The sequence below is a fragment of the Phaethon aethereus genome (assembly GCF_964289735.1).
Source record: "Phaethon aethereus genome assembly, chromosome: 18".
NCBI classification, from domain to species: domain Eukaryota; kingdom Metazoa; phylum Chordata; class Aves; order Phaethontiformes; family Phaethontidae; genus Phaethon; species Phaethon aethereus.
The window spans coordinates 8,082,955-8,098,628 of record NC_138594.1 but is presented as its reverse complement, the minus strand read 5'-3'; the positions used below and the strand labels follow the sequence as shown (position 1 = coordinate 8,098,628).

Here is a 15,674-nt window from a genome sequence, read left to right as displayed (position 1 = left end):
AGGAATCAGGAGACTTTAGCAACCTCCATTTTCTGTTCAGTTGTGGAGCTGATTTGACAGTACATTAGTCATTCAGTATACACAGAAGCATTCAGTGATTATTTTTTCAGTACATATTCAGTGCAATTGAGATGAATATGCATTAATTTATGTATATTAGCTAGATATTATAAGGTAAAATAGTGCTTCAAATTCTGTCATGAATGCACTGTGAAAATTGCTACATGATCTTTATTTCCTCAAAGTACTAGAGTATATTACTTGGCCATTGTGTGAGGTATTCCTAAGAATCTGCAGATTTGATCTGATATTTTCACTGTTGTGACAACAGTTGCAATCTGACAGTCATTCAAAATACCCAAAATGCCAATTCTTTTGATAGGAATACTAGTGCAAATGAGATGAAATATTTCAACCCACAAGTTTCTGGCACTGAAATTCTTGTGAAAAACTCATATGAAAATCAACATCTACAAGCCTGGAGCTTAATTACATATTGATGTAGCATAAAGTAGCTTTTCAGATTTACTTGAGATTGGTTTGGGCTGTCAAAGATGCTGTAGTGTATTGTTATGTGTGTTTAGTTCCTAATGTTGATAGTGGGGGAAGAAACCTGGAGAATGTAATCACCTGCTTTCAAGAAATTTCAGCCTTCCTGATTTGCACAGCCCAGACAGATGCCCAGTAGAAGGTGAATGAAAAAAATATTTGCTTAGCAGACCTTCTAATTATTTCAGCTTAAAGTTATTGAGAAAAATAATTTAATTGTCAGCGTGTTAAGAAATACATGTGATCAGGTAATGCTTGTGGTATTCTAGTCTTAATAGCGTGAGAAATTTGGGTTTGGGAACATCCTTAGAAGATTAAGGAGGAAACAGTCATGACTCAAACTTTCAAGAAGGAAGACTTTTTAGACTAGTATGAAGAGAGACCTCCTTTCTGAGATAGCCCTGAGTTACCCATACATGTTGAATATTGGACTAACCTAGGACACATCCAAAAGGACAATTATGAACAGCTCACTGAAGCAGCCATGAAGAAATCAAGGGTAACCTGGGGGCACCTTTCTTTCAGACTGTCATGTTTCTTTCAAATTCAACTCTGAAACCTGTAAGCCTCAGCAGAAGAGAGAAGTCCCATGAATTTTTACAGAACAAACGAGTAATTTTTTTTAGCAGCACCTAGATTCTGGAGTCTTTGAAAACCATATTTAAAGCATTTCAAGGATGCATTTTATGGTTATGATCTCAGACTAACACATCACAAAGGATATGTTAGTGCATATTAAGTTTATCCATAATGTTAGCAGTCACGTATCAGATCTCGCATGAGATGCTAATTAGCACCTGAGAGGTGATAGCTGTGAGGCAGTCTGAGGAGCTATAGCTGAAGTTGCTGACTGATGTGCACTGAAGCAAACAGCTATAGCCATCTGCTAAGATGTTTCCTTTCCACAGCTGTTTGTCCTGTCCCAAGGCTGGAAGTTACCACCCCCAAAGATTTTAGAAAGGAATATTTGTCCAAGACTCTGTCACTGCAGTTCAAATCTGGCATCTAAGTTCATATGATTGACATGAATACAGCTCTTTAGCTGCTTGGAGGAGCAGCCACAAGCATAGAGATGGCTAATTGGGGATAATAGCATTGTAAAACATGCCAGGATGAGTTGCTAGAGTTTGTCACAGCTTTGGCTGTGTGAATATTTTTCACCTACTTCAAAGGAAAGTCACTGTCTTTCTTTGAACTATCACTTCTTCTTTCATCTATAGTTGTGTAAGAATGCATTTAGGAATGTATCACAGTATGCCTAGGTTAGAATATGCCTTTTATGAGTTTTGATGCTTAATACTCTGTTTTGGATGCATTTAAGTCAAGTCCTAACAAATGCTCTGGATCCTGTGCAAATTTGTCTTTGAGCAGTTCATAAAATCAAACCATACTTCACTACATTCCCAAAATCCCAGACTCCCTATATGCTGGGATAGATTTTAGAAAAATTATTTTAAATCACCTTCTAATGTCATACGTTCATCTGGATACAGCTTTTTTCCACTGTAAACCAGTGGCTTACAATCACTGATGTGTGTATCACAGGTAGGAGAGGATATAGACAGAGATGAGGTACAAGACCCGTCACACTGTCTTTCCCAAGTTCCCTTCTTGCACTGCTCAATAGAGAAGAGAGCAATGGCAACTGACAGGCTCTCTCACTACAGTCACTGTGGCTCAGGTCTTTCTTAGGGCCAAGCCTTGCAAGTGAGGGTGCAGAGTAGTCAAGTGCAGGAAGGAAGGTGCGTCAATGGCTGGATTTGTGGGTATACTACTGATTCATAAAACACTCTCCCATCTCTCACCTCTAAAAGCAAAGAATTGCTCTTATGATTTAAATCATGTAGGCAAACAAAACAGAAAGTAAAGTAGTGCTTTAAAATGTTAATTGAATGCAAATTAGATTCCAAATTAAACTTCAGGGAATGTTCAAGGATGAAGAATGAATACTTTTCTTTAGGCATGGTGATTTGCATAATAATCAAATAATCTATATTATTACATACTTTCACTACATAGACTTTTTCTGGTATGGAATATCAAAGTAGTTCATGATGGGTTAAAATACATTTAAATAACTTTTTTCATATCCTTTGTTTGGCTGAGTTTTGCTGTGACTATGAATATGTTGTGTCACTGAAGTAATGCAAGCATTTTCAGGGTGATAAAGGCAATACTTCAAACTAATGCGTACCATTTCTTTTACTTCAAAGAGATGCACATAACCTTTGATACTCTTGTGTCTCTGTACTGATTGTCTTCATACTGCTCCTGTTTTTTTTCATAGCATCAAAGTGGGCTTTCGTAAGCATAAAATATAAAGGTGGTTAAATCTAATTCGTGGTCATGGAATTCACTTGCCAAAAGTCCGTGTTGTAGCTGAAACTTTTGACTACATGTTAACATGAGGGCATAAGTGTTTCTTGCCTGGGGAAGACACTGTCTTCATGACCCTTACTGAATTATACCAAGTCTAAAGCTTCTTTACAAGGTGATAGTGCTAATCCAAGCTAAGAGGCGGAAGTCCATCTCTACCAAATAATGACTGAACTTTGCTGAAGGAGCAGATAATGTTCTTCTCCTTCCTTCTAATAAAGGTTGTAAAACAATTTTAATTCCAGATAAAGATCTACATCCACTATGATTCATTACTGGCTACAGATAACCAAATCAAAGGCTACCCATTCCCTGAGATTCTGAGATGAGAAATCCCCTGTTCACAACTCATTTTACTATAAAAGGGAAAACGCTGCTTGAGATTGATAATGCTGCTCCTGCCTTTTGCAAGGATCATGTTGATGGGATTATATCCTAACATAGACCAGCTGGCAAAGCTACAGTGACACAAAAAGAACACAGGGGTAGTGTTTGTGAAGCACTGAGAAGTCCCTCCAAGGAGGAAATGCATGAATTTGGTAATGATTTACAAGGAAAAAGATGCCTGAAACAATTTACAGTCTTGGTCCTGAGTGCCAAAACCTGATTTTAAGCTTTTCTGCTATCACCATGTGCTTTTGTTGTGGCCCACACAGGCAGTTCACGTGTCGCTAGTTTCTTCTGTGTGGGTTTTAAGATTTCTTTTAAACTACAGATTCTGTACATGTCCAGAAATAACCTTTGGTGGGCAGTTCACTGTAAGAACTGTGGCCTGTTTGTCCATGGCCTGAAACTGGGAGATATGAAACTTCACATCCAAACACATCTTAAACTTTCTGAAAAGCTCATGTATTATGCCATCCTTCAATCACGCAGGGGTCTATTTCATACACTGAGACTGGCGATCACTTAGTTTGTCTGCCTAAATAATACAAAACATAGACCTGCTGATTGCTACTCCTGCATTGCTGGCTTTTGTACTAACTATAAAATTTCTTTTAGTCTTATTTTGGGACTTCAGGAGGCTGCAGCATCACTCACCATCTGGTGCATTTTGCTTGTCAGTGAAAACAGTAGTGCTGTCTGAGCTACAGCAGTGTTTTAAACAGTCTGCACACACTGTTCAAAATGATTCAGTCTGCTGCAGACTCTGAAGAATTAACCAGCCATATATAATTATTTATTGGAACAATAATAGAAGTTTTTCTTTTAGAAAGCAATATATTGGAACACTTCATTTCTTCAGGGCGATAGAGCATAGATTCTGGAAATCATTCACTTACTGATTGGAACTTAGGTTAGTATATATAATATTTCAGCTTTGGTTGTCAGTTAAAGATAGCTTGAAGGAAATATATTTTGTACCAAATATTTTCTTCGTTTCTTACTTCCTTTGGTGATTCTGAAAAAACTGACTGTTTACAAATCATGTAACTAGAAGGGAAACTAGATTTTTTGGTATTTTTGCATGGGAGTTAAAGATAATTAAAATGTAAAACCATCATCTCACTTTTCAATGAATTGTTGATACAATTCATTATTTTAAAATAGCAAGGAACAGATGATTTGACTGCTTGTAATTTGTTAGAAGAAAGGAACATTGTTGAGGGGAGACATTTGATGGCCTCATTCTTCATACAAATATGGCAACATTTCCTCATCTTCCTATGAATTGTAACCAAATTATGGCATTGAGTTTGAGACACTCTCACATTAGTAGTAGTGCTGTACTTAATGAGACTATCAGAATGAGTCTGTAATTTAAAATCATCCGTAAAAATCTAAAGAGGCTGGTTAGAGTGTGACTCATACCTCAAAGGTTTGATTTATCCCTGAACTTAAATATGAAAGAAGTGGAATTTAGCATATTAGGATCTGGTTGTGCTTCTACATTCACAAGCAAATACGATTCATATGATACAAGCTGGTCTCCAGGTTTAGTCAACAATTAGTCTTATTAAAACATTTTTATGGGTACTCTGTCTGAACTAAAGCTGAGTTTTCCAGATTAATGATTTCATGGGTTGGATTTTCCTGACAAAGCCTCCAATGCGCTGTTATGTGGATACTCACATTTTACTGGGAGATGAAATGTCCCTTGGCAAGTCAGCGATAGAACAAAGAGAATCTTGCCATACTTCTTTATAGCAGGAAGTATATTTAACAATCTTGATCTATGTCTCTGAACTTCTGATCATGCAAAGCTTTAAGCAAATATAAATACTGTAGTGTGTTATGAATCCACCTGATTTTAGTCAAATGTGAATCTGCTTGCTTTCACGAATAGATGGAGAAATAATGCAAGTGTTTGAGAGGTGATCTGTAATGTTCTCCTTCAATAGCAATTATAACAGCGGTAGAAGAATCAAAGTTGACGTTGATTGTGAACATGTATTTATTTGTTCATTTAAGAAAATGCTACAAGTGGCTGATGAACAAAAGTGTCAATTTAATGATATTCTAGGATGTGCACTAGAGGTGTCTTGCTTGTGTAGTGGGCATATTCTTAGCAAGTTCAGGTGAGAATACACAAGGTGTTTATTCATCTGGCTGTGGTCCAGTGGTCTTTCGTGTGTCCAGTAACTCTTAGTAATTAGGCAGGATTAAGGACTTCGTCTTAAACACTTGGGTAGCGATCCTGCTCTGGGGTTGCCAACAAAGCTGAATCCTGAACTTTCATCTACCCTGCAAAATGAACTTCAAAGGCGTAATTGGCTGATAGGACAGCCCTGTTTGCTGTAATTTCAGTTGGGCCATTTCTGTTGCCAGTGACTACCCTTAGAAGAAGGTGTGAACAAGGATGGCTGCATGAATTAGCACTGTGCTAAATTTTTTTAGCTATATCCATCTTTTGCAATAGCTTCCCAGTATGCACAGGAAATTTTCTTCTAACTGATTCCTAGTTTCTAGGTAGCTTTGAATAACCTAGAAATCTCCCTAGAAACTTTCTGTGTGACTGTTTCCTGAATTAATAACTATGATCAGTCTCAAGCCAGTAAGAAAAACTGCCGCTACACCTTTCTGAATGGTATCTTATCCAGAGATGCAAAGGTGATGGGCAATGAGAGGTTTTTAGAAACTCTCTTTCTAAAGGGAATAAAAAGGAGGAACAAAAGGGAGGAAAGGGAGTAAAACCAGGATATTGATGGGGTAAGTAGGTTAGTCATGTTATCTTGTCCAAACTGCATTATAAAAGCTGTGATAGACAATGTTAGGCCTAGTTATATCAGTTTCCTTCCTCTATTTATGGCCTGCGTACCTTTAATGTTCTAGTTGGTGGGTAGTCTAAGCTCACACTTAATAGGCAGAGTCAAAGAGAACCTACTCTCTGTAGATGATCTATACTTGATAGTAATAGGTAAAATATTTGTTAATCAGAAGGATCCCAGTGTTTTATTACTTTCTCCATTAGTTCTGTTTAGCAATGAAAGAAGACTATAACAAAACTCTGAGTCAGCGTGGAGGAAGACGTACAGGACCGCAGGACACTACACAGTGTGGTTCTCCAGGGCGGTTTGGCTGTGGAGGAGGTGTACTGGCAGAAGGCCTCCAGGGAATACACTCAGAAGAGGGCAGCTCTGTCTGCCTGCCTGCAGCATGGACCCTCTCCCTTTCACAACACCTGGTGGCACTGTGATTTGGTTCCCACAGCCCTCTTCTCAGTTGAGGCTCCTTAGGAGCCCAGGATTGGGGATCATCCTTTACAGGTGCTTTTGTTACCAGCATGGGACTCAAAGTTCCTGTCTTCAGGTCCCTCCCGCTCCTTTGAATACCTGTCTATGGAGTCCTTTTTACAAGAGCCTTTTGAATAGCGTAAGTTACCATCTTACTTATGGCCTGTAGCTACAACCATTTTGCAGAGATCTCTGAATACCTTTATTCCCCACTAAGCTTCCTTCACTCCTTCAACAAAATAAATAAATAAATTTTAGAGGGCAAGCAATGTGAACTAACCACAGTAAAGAACTCTGAAAATCTAAAATTTTAAACCTTGCCAGACTTATGGTTGGACCACAGTTCTTTGCTAAAGTGGTCTCAGGTCCCTTTTCCCTTAACAGCCTAATTATCTTTTTTGAGTGTGTTTTTTGATCCTAAGTTACAATTAATAGCCATGTACGAAAAATTGCATGTAACATGCATCTTAGACTTTGGTTCTTCATACTGACAGGACCAAATGACTCAAGTTGGCTTCCTGTCTACTTCTAGCCACAGTCAGGCACTGCAAAGGTCAAGCCTTCCCTTTATAACAAACACTGCATTGGATAGCACATTGTATCTTGCTGTGTTACCAGCTGTCTAGTACCTCTCCTGCTGAACCCACAGGTTGCTCCTGCTAGGACACGAGCAGTATCCCTCTTCTACTTCAGGAATGCTCTAATATGCAAGGCCTGATATCAAGGCAGCAATCTGCAGATCCTGGTCATTGTACCTCACTCTTGCTGTTAGGTTAGATGCCAATTTTAGGGATACCAGTATTCCAGTTACTTTTTGAAGAAGTTGAAAATCCTCTTTCCCACTGTCCTAAAGTGGTTGCTGTTTACCTTGCAGGGATACTCGTATGGGTTATAGGAAGAAAGAACAATTAAGTAACATTAATTCTTTGAGACAGCTGTAGCTGGTAGGGCTGCCACAAACTGTATGGGTAATGGCTTCTAGCTGGGAGGAAGTTTAAGAGATGGTAGTTATCATTTGGGCATTTATATCCTCAAACAGGAGAAGAGGGAGCAGTATACATCTGCTGCCCTACACACTGTGGAGTCTACAGTCATTACAGAATCTTGAAGACCTACAATTACTGTTGGTTAAATAACTGCTCTTTCTGCAAATCTGACGCAATTTTTTTTTTTAATATTATCCCAGACCACTTTGAACTTGTTAAAAGTGAAAAGCCAGCAAGCCCACCTCTGTGATCTTTCAAGGGTTCATCATTCCATGATGAGCACATCCTCTTAAGCTTTTCCTTAAAAAAAAGGATCATTCCTGTGCAGGACCTTAGATGTATCATCAAAAGCTTGGGGTTTGGCATAAAAAGGTAAGGCTAATATCAGGAATCTTTCTTTTGTTAGGTTCTTCACTGTGACCTAAAAGCAAAGGAATTCCAAGTGTAGATGCTGGTATATACAGGAAAGGGTTTATCGTATTCTTAACAAGCTAAGTATAAAAGCAGTTGAAACAGTGGTCTGTGACTAAGTCATTAATAACTGAAAGCTTGTAAATCCTTACTTTGAAGGATTATTCAGGGTAGTTCTAAGTGCTGTACAGCAAGGCGCCTGCATGTTCGTGCTGCTGAGTATGTGTATTGGTATATTCAAGAAGTTTATCTTATCTTACACCTTGACAGGATCCTCTTCACACAATATCTTAGTAGTTCTTGTCACCCTTTGGCAGTAGATGTTTTGATGGTATCCATGTATTAGAGGAGTAGAATGAAACACAAACAAATCTGATAGAAGAATTAGTGGCTGCTCGGAGACCCAGGGAACTTTTCTAAGCTAATAATCCAAACAGAAAGTGAATAATGACATCTGCCATGGTTGATTATGTAAGGAGGGAACTTGGAGCTTTGGCTCTTAATTACCTCGTAGTAGTATTTTTGTGTGTGCGTGTGTTTTTGTACAAGCTGGATAGTAGCAGCCATCACTCCCTATATTTAAAAAAACCCTTCTTTATAGATTTTCATTGTATAGTGTAAACTAAGTTAGTGTCCTGTGGAGAAAGAAGTCACTGAGAATAACAAGGAATAGTATTTTTCTGTGCTAATAATGTTCTTCTGTAGTGGCATGTAATTGGACTTATTCAGGGGAGGGTTACAACGCTTCAGCTTATGTTCGCTTAGGTACTTCTCCCATAAATCTGTATGGGATGAGATAGATCCAGAAGGGATCGCAGTACAGCATGGAAATAGAGATAATGAGTGACACTAAGAGATTGCCTCACCACCCCTCCTGTCATTATCCCACTTACAAAAAGTACTCTTGTAAAAAGCTTTGATGAAGAGAATTATATTTTAAGAGTACAACAATTACAGTTTGCAATTATCAGTTAGGAATCTGCCTCTTATTTCACTGAGACTATTTACATCAGGATTTTATAGTGACTTCAGGGAGATTATTCCTAACTGTTACATTGGTGATGAACCCAGCACCGCTGAGGACTTTATATAAATACAGCATGCAGTTTTCAATTTGTACATCTCATTAGTACAATTTAGTGTCATTAGGGTAGAATTTGCCACTTCATACAGTGGAAAATGTGGTCACTGCAGCTACACCCTTATCTGTGGTTAAAATAAACTCCAGTGACATAAGATCACACCACTACTCTGTGTATGGTTACACAGGGTAACTCTGCTTGTTGTTTGTTTTCAACGAAAGCTTTACTGTTACTCATTGTCGTGATTTAGCCCCAGCCAGCAACTAAGCACCACACAACCACTCACTTGCCTCCCTGCCCCTAGGTGGGATAGGGGAGAGAATCAGAAAAAAAACTCACAGGTTGAGATAAAAACAGTTTAATAGGACAGCAAAGGAAGAGGAAATAATATTACTGGTAAAGGAATATACAAAACCGAGTGATGCACAATGCAACAATTGCTCACCACCCGGTGATCGATAGCCCATCCCCGAGCAGCGATTTCTGCCCCCGGCCAGCGCCAGTTGTACATACTGAGCATGACGTTATACGGCAGGGAACGTCCCTCTGGCCCGGCTGTGCCCCCTCCCAGCTCCTTGTGCACCTCCCTGCAGGCAGAGCACGGGCAGCTGAAAAGTCCTTGACTGAGTATAAGCACTACAACTACTTAGCAACAACCAAAAACATCAGTGTGTTATCAACGCTATTCTCATACTAAATCCAAAACACAGCACTATACCGACTGTTAGGAAGAAAATTAATTCTATCCCAGACGAAACCAGGACACTCACAAAACCTTCCTTGTGAAATCCTGTCCCCTGCCTAATAGAGAAAGAGGTGAAAAAGAATACATCATATAATATGCAAGTACTTTCCTCAGAGACTGCTATGATTTAAGTTATAAATATGGAATCAGAGGATTGTTTCATCATAGTAGTTATTCAGTAGCCTGCAAGAACTTTTATTTCTGAAAGTACCATGTATGTACGTGTAGGATTACTTAGGCTCTTCAATTAGACTTGCTATTGACTTGATAGTCTGAAACCACTTATTTGTACTCAGTGAAAATTTCCTCCTTTTGTAACACCTCTCTAAAAAGGTCAGTTGTGAATTCACTGAACCATGAATCCATTGAACACGCTCAGGAGCAAAATCCATGCTCATCATTTACCATGTCTACCTGCCTACGATTACATGGAATTACTACTTGGAGAAGTTTTACTGCTGTTACTTACACAGATTAAAATACATCTATTGTGTAATATCATCCCACAATGGTATTTCTGGGCACATGCTATTTGTGGTCATCAAAGAGATTTACTATCTCTTACGAAGAGATTCACCATAAAATACAGTCACCTACTTAATGCATTTCCGGCTACCTGCTGACCCTGCTCAGAGCTGTAAATCGCATTATAGTTAATGGCTCTGGCCAAAGAAAGGAGCTTCCTGAATGGTATTGATTGTTTTTTTTCTACTACTGAAAATATTACTTTAAATTGTCACTTTTTTCTTTCTGAATAGAGTGTGGTTTTATATTAGGGCACTTTTTCATTTTGTATTTATAAAATGTACAAAAATGCATTACTGTTTCCAGACCAAGCAGTCACCAACTTCATAGTCAGGACATAAACCCTGAAAATAACAGCATAACATCATGATGGGAAACGTGACAGGTTGTTAACTACAACCGTGCAAATGGCACTACTATAATTCACAAGTGCATGGAGACAACATCACAGCCTTTCAGTATCTGGTCAAAAAAGAAAAATATTGAAGTATGTAGCACAAAATAACCAGGTCACACTGGAAGTTGTTCACTTGACACCAGAGCACATTGCTGATAGGTGTTCCACCCCAACACAGAGGTGGTTCTTTAGGGCCTTTTTATGACTTCCCCCTAATTTATTTCTTCTGTGTCTGTAATATATGTAGCAGCTTCACTTATGGGGGCTTAGGTGAACAATGAAGGTCTTTAAACAGAGACGTCATTTTACAAATATTAAATGAGATGCAGGTAAAGAAAGATGGATAAATTGGGTTCAAGGCAACAGTATGGAGGCTGGGAGAGAATTAAACTGGTTTAGGTACCTGTGTCACCAGGCTAGTCTGCTTAGTGTCCCTATGCTGTTGATTAAAAAAAGAAAAAAGATGTTCCTGTATCCTTTGGAGAAACCCATGGTTTTTGGCTGACTAAAATGAAGTGGTACAGCTGCCCCAACAGAGAAGCAAGAGTAGGCAACAGCATGGGCGCTGTGAACTTGGCATACCTCCTTCGTGTACATTACCAGTTTTTCCATTTCAAAGGCTCATTTTAGTAGAGCTGAAGAATGTTACATGATAATTTGCAGTGAAGTTTTGGTGTTATCTCATACTATTTTATAAAACTTCAGAAGTGAGGAAGGAAGAAGGGTTGATATATGCATGCCAAGTAATAGCCAGTTGCACAGCCACTGTATTTCAGTTTAAAAACAAATCCAAAGGTTGAAAAGCACTAGCATTTAAACAATGACATTTCAATCAGATGGTGAGAAGATGAAATTTTTCTTCCTTGCTTACAAGAAATATTTTGGTCACCTTCAGCTTAGTAATGTCTCTGAAGCCTAGGCATTACTTTGTTTCTACACTAGAGCAATTAAAAAGCACGTCTGGCTGAAGTAGTTCCTACAAAAGCCAGCCACTGCCAGTTTTGAAAATCCTAGGTTACTACTTACGTCTGAAAATAGGTCCAACTGAAAACAGTGGGACTTACTTGCTGAGTCAAGTGCTACATCCCTTGGATAAGGACATCAGAAGCAGATTCTTAAAAACAAAATATTAAAAAAATCAGTATTTACATGATTGTATTCCTTTTACAATGTTTTTAATTTAAACCATCTCTTTCCAATTTCTTTTAACTGGAGTGAAATTATTTATTTACATAGCTGTGCAGTGTAGCCTCCATCTCTTTTCTTCTAGAGTGTTTACACTGCAATTGCATTAATAACGTGCTTTTTGAGGATATCACGTTTTAATACTGTATCCTTTGTTTCTTATAGAGGGGAAGGGCTGAATGGAAGGAATAAACCTTTGTACCTGGGATCATGCTAGTGTTCCCACAGCACTCGCAGGCATAGGATGAGCAGGATGCTCAGTTCTGAGAGGAGCTGCTCCTTCAAATTTCAATTGGATACAGTTAAAGCCGTATCATGGGCCAGCTGCCCTTCTACAACACGCACATAGGAATGATGGCTAATTCCTAGCTTTAGTCCCAATTTAGAACTGCAGGATTTAGCTGTTCTGTGTGACTCAGAGGATATAGCATATGACATAGGAGAAAGCATCTTAGATAATGTAGTCAACCTTTCTGTATTTACAAACTAGGTTACATAGGCTATGGCTGCAGAATACCCATTCATCATTGCATGTCAGGCCATTTCCCACAAGTGAGTTCTGACTCCATTTTGCTTTTCTTATCCAGCAGTTGGGCATCTTCAAATGGTTTTTCTTCCTAGTCTTAAATTAGGCTTTCTTAAAATAAAGATGAAATAAATGACTGAAATCTAATAGGATATTGCTGAAACACTTGCATTGCATGGCCTTGGCAAGCTCTATTATCCACATACTGACATCTTTAGAATTATCTGGTATTTTAATGTGCATTTAAAATTGGTTAACAGGAGTATAAATTAAAGTAATAGAAAAACTAGTCTCTCAAGATTTTATTGCTCATTGTAATTTCACGTTTATGGGCTTACTGCTTTGTGGCAGGACTTGTGGCTTTTTAGTTCTAGAGAGTATAGTAGTAAGAAGACGGTGCCTCATTCAGAGCCTGATGAGATCAATGGAAGTCCTTCCACTTGACTTCAACAGGTTCTGTCTCAGGGCCATACTCACATTATTCTCACTGTCAACTGCTTGGATATAATTTCCCAAGAACGCTGTCCAGTGCAAATTCATTTTTAGACAGACTTGCATACTGTGTCCTAACTTCTTTTACGTTTTTCTCATGCAACTTCTATGCCTAGTTTAAGAAAAATAATTAAGAGGGGAAAAAATAATTACGAGGGGAAAAAAGATGAAAATGAAAATTATGTATTTGTTGAGATGTGAAATTAGATGAGTTGTGCACAGAGATCTGACTTCCTACAACTCTAACTCAGTAACCACAATGGAATTCTGCAGAGGATCAAGGGAAAAGTACTAATTAAAGTGACAAAATTGCATTCAGTTGAAAGACATGAAGCTCTTCTCCTGTATTAATGATGCTCAGGTTTCTGTCTGCTTCTCCTTTGTTGCTGGTTCTGTAACTACTCTTTTCGCAGCCTTCTTTGAATTAATAGTACATTTGGGCAGGCACAGATACGCACTTAAGGAAGGATAAAAAGCTACAAGTAGTATTTGTAGTAGATAACATAGAAATTCTCCCAGCATGTTACATCAAGTCATTAGTATTTATGTTTATTTGTATCTATTAATTATAACAAGCACTTTACATTTGCATAGTTTTTGTGTCAAAACTCTACCTAAAACACCACCAGATTACAAACGTAAAGACATGAAGGAGCTCCAGATGAATATTACAAAATAGTGAAGAAAAGAATAAAGTTACTCAGTTGCATAATCAACACTTACTGATTCAGAAAATCTAGTTTGAAACACAGAAAATTTTTTTTCTAACTGTTTTCACTTTCAGAACTGGTTTAGCAGTCTAAGTCCCAATGCCTTTTTAAGATCGATGGCCAGATCTACAAAATCTAGAGTGCTTTAAGATGTAAATACCTTGCCAAGGAAGAGGAAGTACATAAGATACACAGTTTCTCCCAAAAGGCTCTCATAATTTGGCATCCAACTTGCTTAGGCAATAAGAAGATCCCAGGAGGCACCTACTGTATCATTTAGTGCCTGAAGACCAGCCTACTTCCAACTAAAATTACAAAGTGTCTAAATCATCTTTAAATAAGAACTTTGGTCCCTGGAAGAGCGTTCTCTATTTTCCTAGGGATTGAAAATGGTGTAAATAACTGAAATATTAGTTAATCCCCTGCCTCCCACACACCACCACATATTAAATAGAAATCTAGAGAAAGTTAAATGACAGCAGTCATGGGCAGAAGAAATGGGTTCAAGTCAAAGATGTTCTTGTTTCTTGCCTCCTTCTGGGAAGATTTCTGGTAAACTCTTTCTTATGTGCCCTTCAGGAAGCTGTTATGAGATACTGGCATTTAATTTCAATTTCCTGCTTGATAGTGTTCTGCAACATGAGTTTGCATTGGTTTTCATGCATAATGTACATAAAGACACCTTCAACTATTTAGTACATAATACTGTTGCTGGGCCAGATATTTACAGCAAGAAGTTTGTGGAGCGTGCTGTTCGTAATTGGAGAAGAGGGGATTCTTAGTTGCAGGCTCTTAAATACAAAGCTGTTGGAATAATGTCAGCTAGCTTTAATAAGAAAATATTTTCACAATTGTTTTAAAGGTGTATTTTTGCTTACCAATCACACACCTACAGTCACATTTCCCAAACTGTATTAAACTACAGAATATCATCCTCTGCGTTACATCTATCTCTGTAGAGAAGCAGTGCACCAAATCTTGTAACATGACCTATCTGCAAACGTTAGGTGTGTGGGATTGGGGTGTAGAAGGGGGGTACTGGGTTCTTCTTTGCATTCTATATGATTCTGGTGCTTTTATAGACAGAATACTTGTCAAAAGCCCTGCCATTTTCTATCCCTAAATAGAGTAAGTGAACATTTTTGTCATGCTTTTCTGCACTAAAGGAAAAAGGGATGGCACAAGAATGTCTGTCTTGTTTTGTGCCGGTAAAGGAAGGCTCCACTTACCCTCCAAATAGCATGTTCTGTGGCTTGATATATTTGCTTTCATAGCCAGAATCTGCTGTCAGAAACAAAGCATTGGGTAGTCTAGCGAAGTACATATTCTGCTATGATTATGAGATAAAGTTCCTAGCGATGTGACTTTTAAAACTGACTTGAACTGCACAGGGGTCCACCATATTGCAGTGTTAAACATGCAGGCAAATTCATGTTTTGGTGAAGCACTTTCCTTTTACAGCAGATGATTAATAAAACCAGATTCAAGTGTACTTGTTCAGAGAATCTCTAAATTTGGTTTGTGTGTTCATTCCTTAACTTGTCTCTTCACTTCGTGATAGATATTTTCAGTGACCCCAAGATGATACTGTGCCTCACCTCTGAATGGCTATGGGTAATCTTGTCACAGTACTACTTTATTTTATATTATCTCCCTGCCATACTTTGCATGAAAGTAACTGTTAAATATATACAAAATTTCATATTATGAATGGACATAATCCCAATTATATTTACACCTCCTCATTGGCTGTCTGAGCTAATGCCAAAACTTGTTCTTTGTTGAAACCTGAATTCACTACAAGCTTACCAGAAATGATCAAACTTTAGTCTAGCCTTTTCATGAGCCCAGTTGGATTTTTCATCCTGAGCATCCCATTGTGTCAGCAGAGATATTCAGCCACCTAGTGGAGCTCAGAAACCTACCTGGTCCAAAGAATAAGCAGGAATAGCTGTATCTTTAGGCATTGCACTAATAAGTGATCACGTTCTGCTTCTTGTATTTCTTTCCTCTAAA

General features: G+C 38.3%; 1 protein-coding gene across 1 annotated transcript in view; it reads left to right on the top strand.

Annotated features, from left to right (window-relative positions):
• CA10 (carbonic anhydrase 10) overlaps positions 1-15,674 on the top strand; it is a 203,015-nt gene that overhangs the window by 39,395 nt on the left and 147,946 nt on the right. The gene's annotated exons all lie outside the window — the stretch shown is intronic.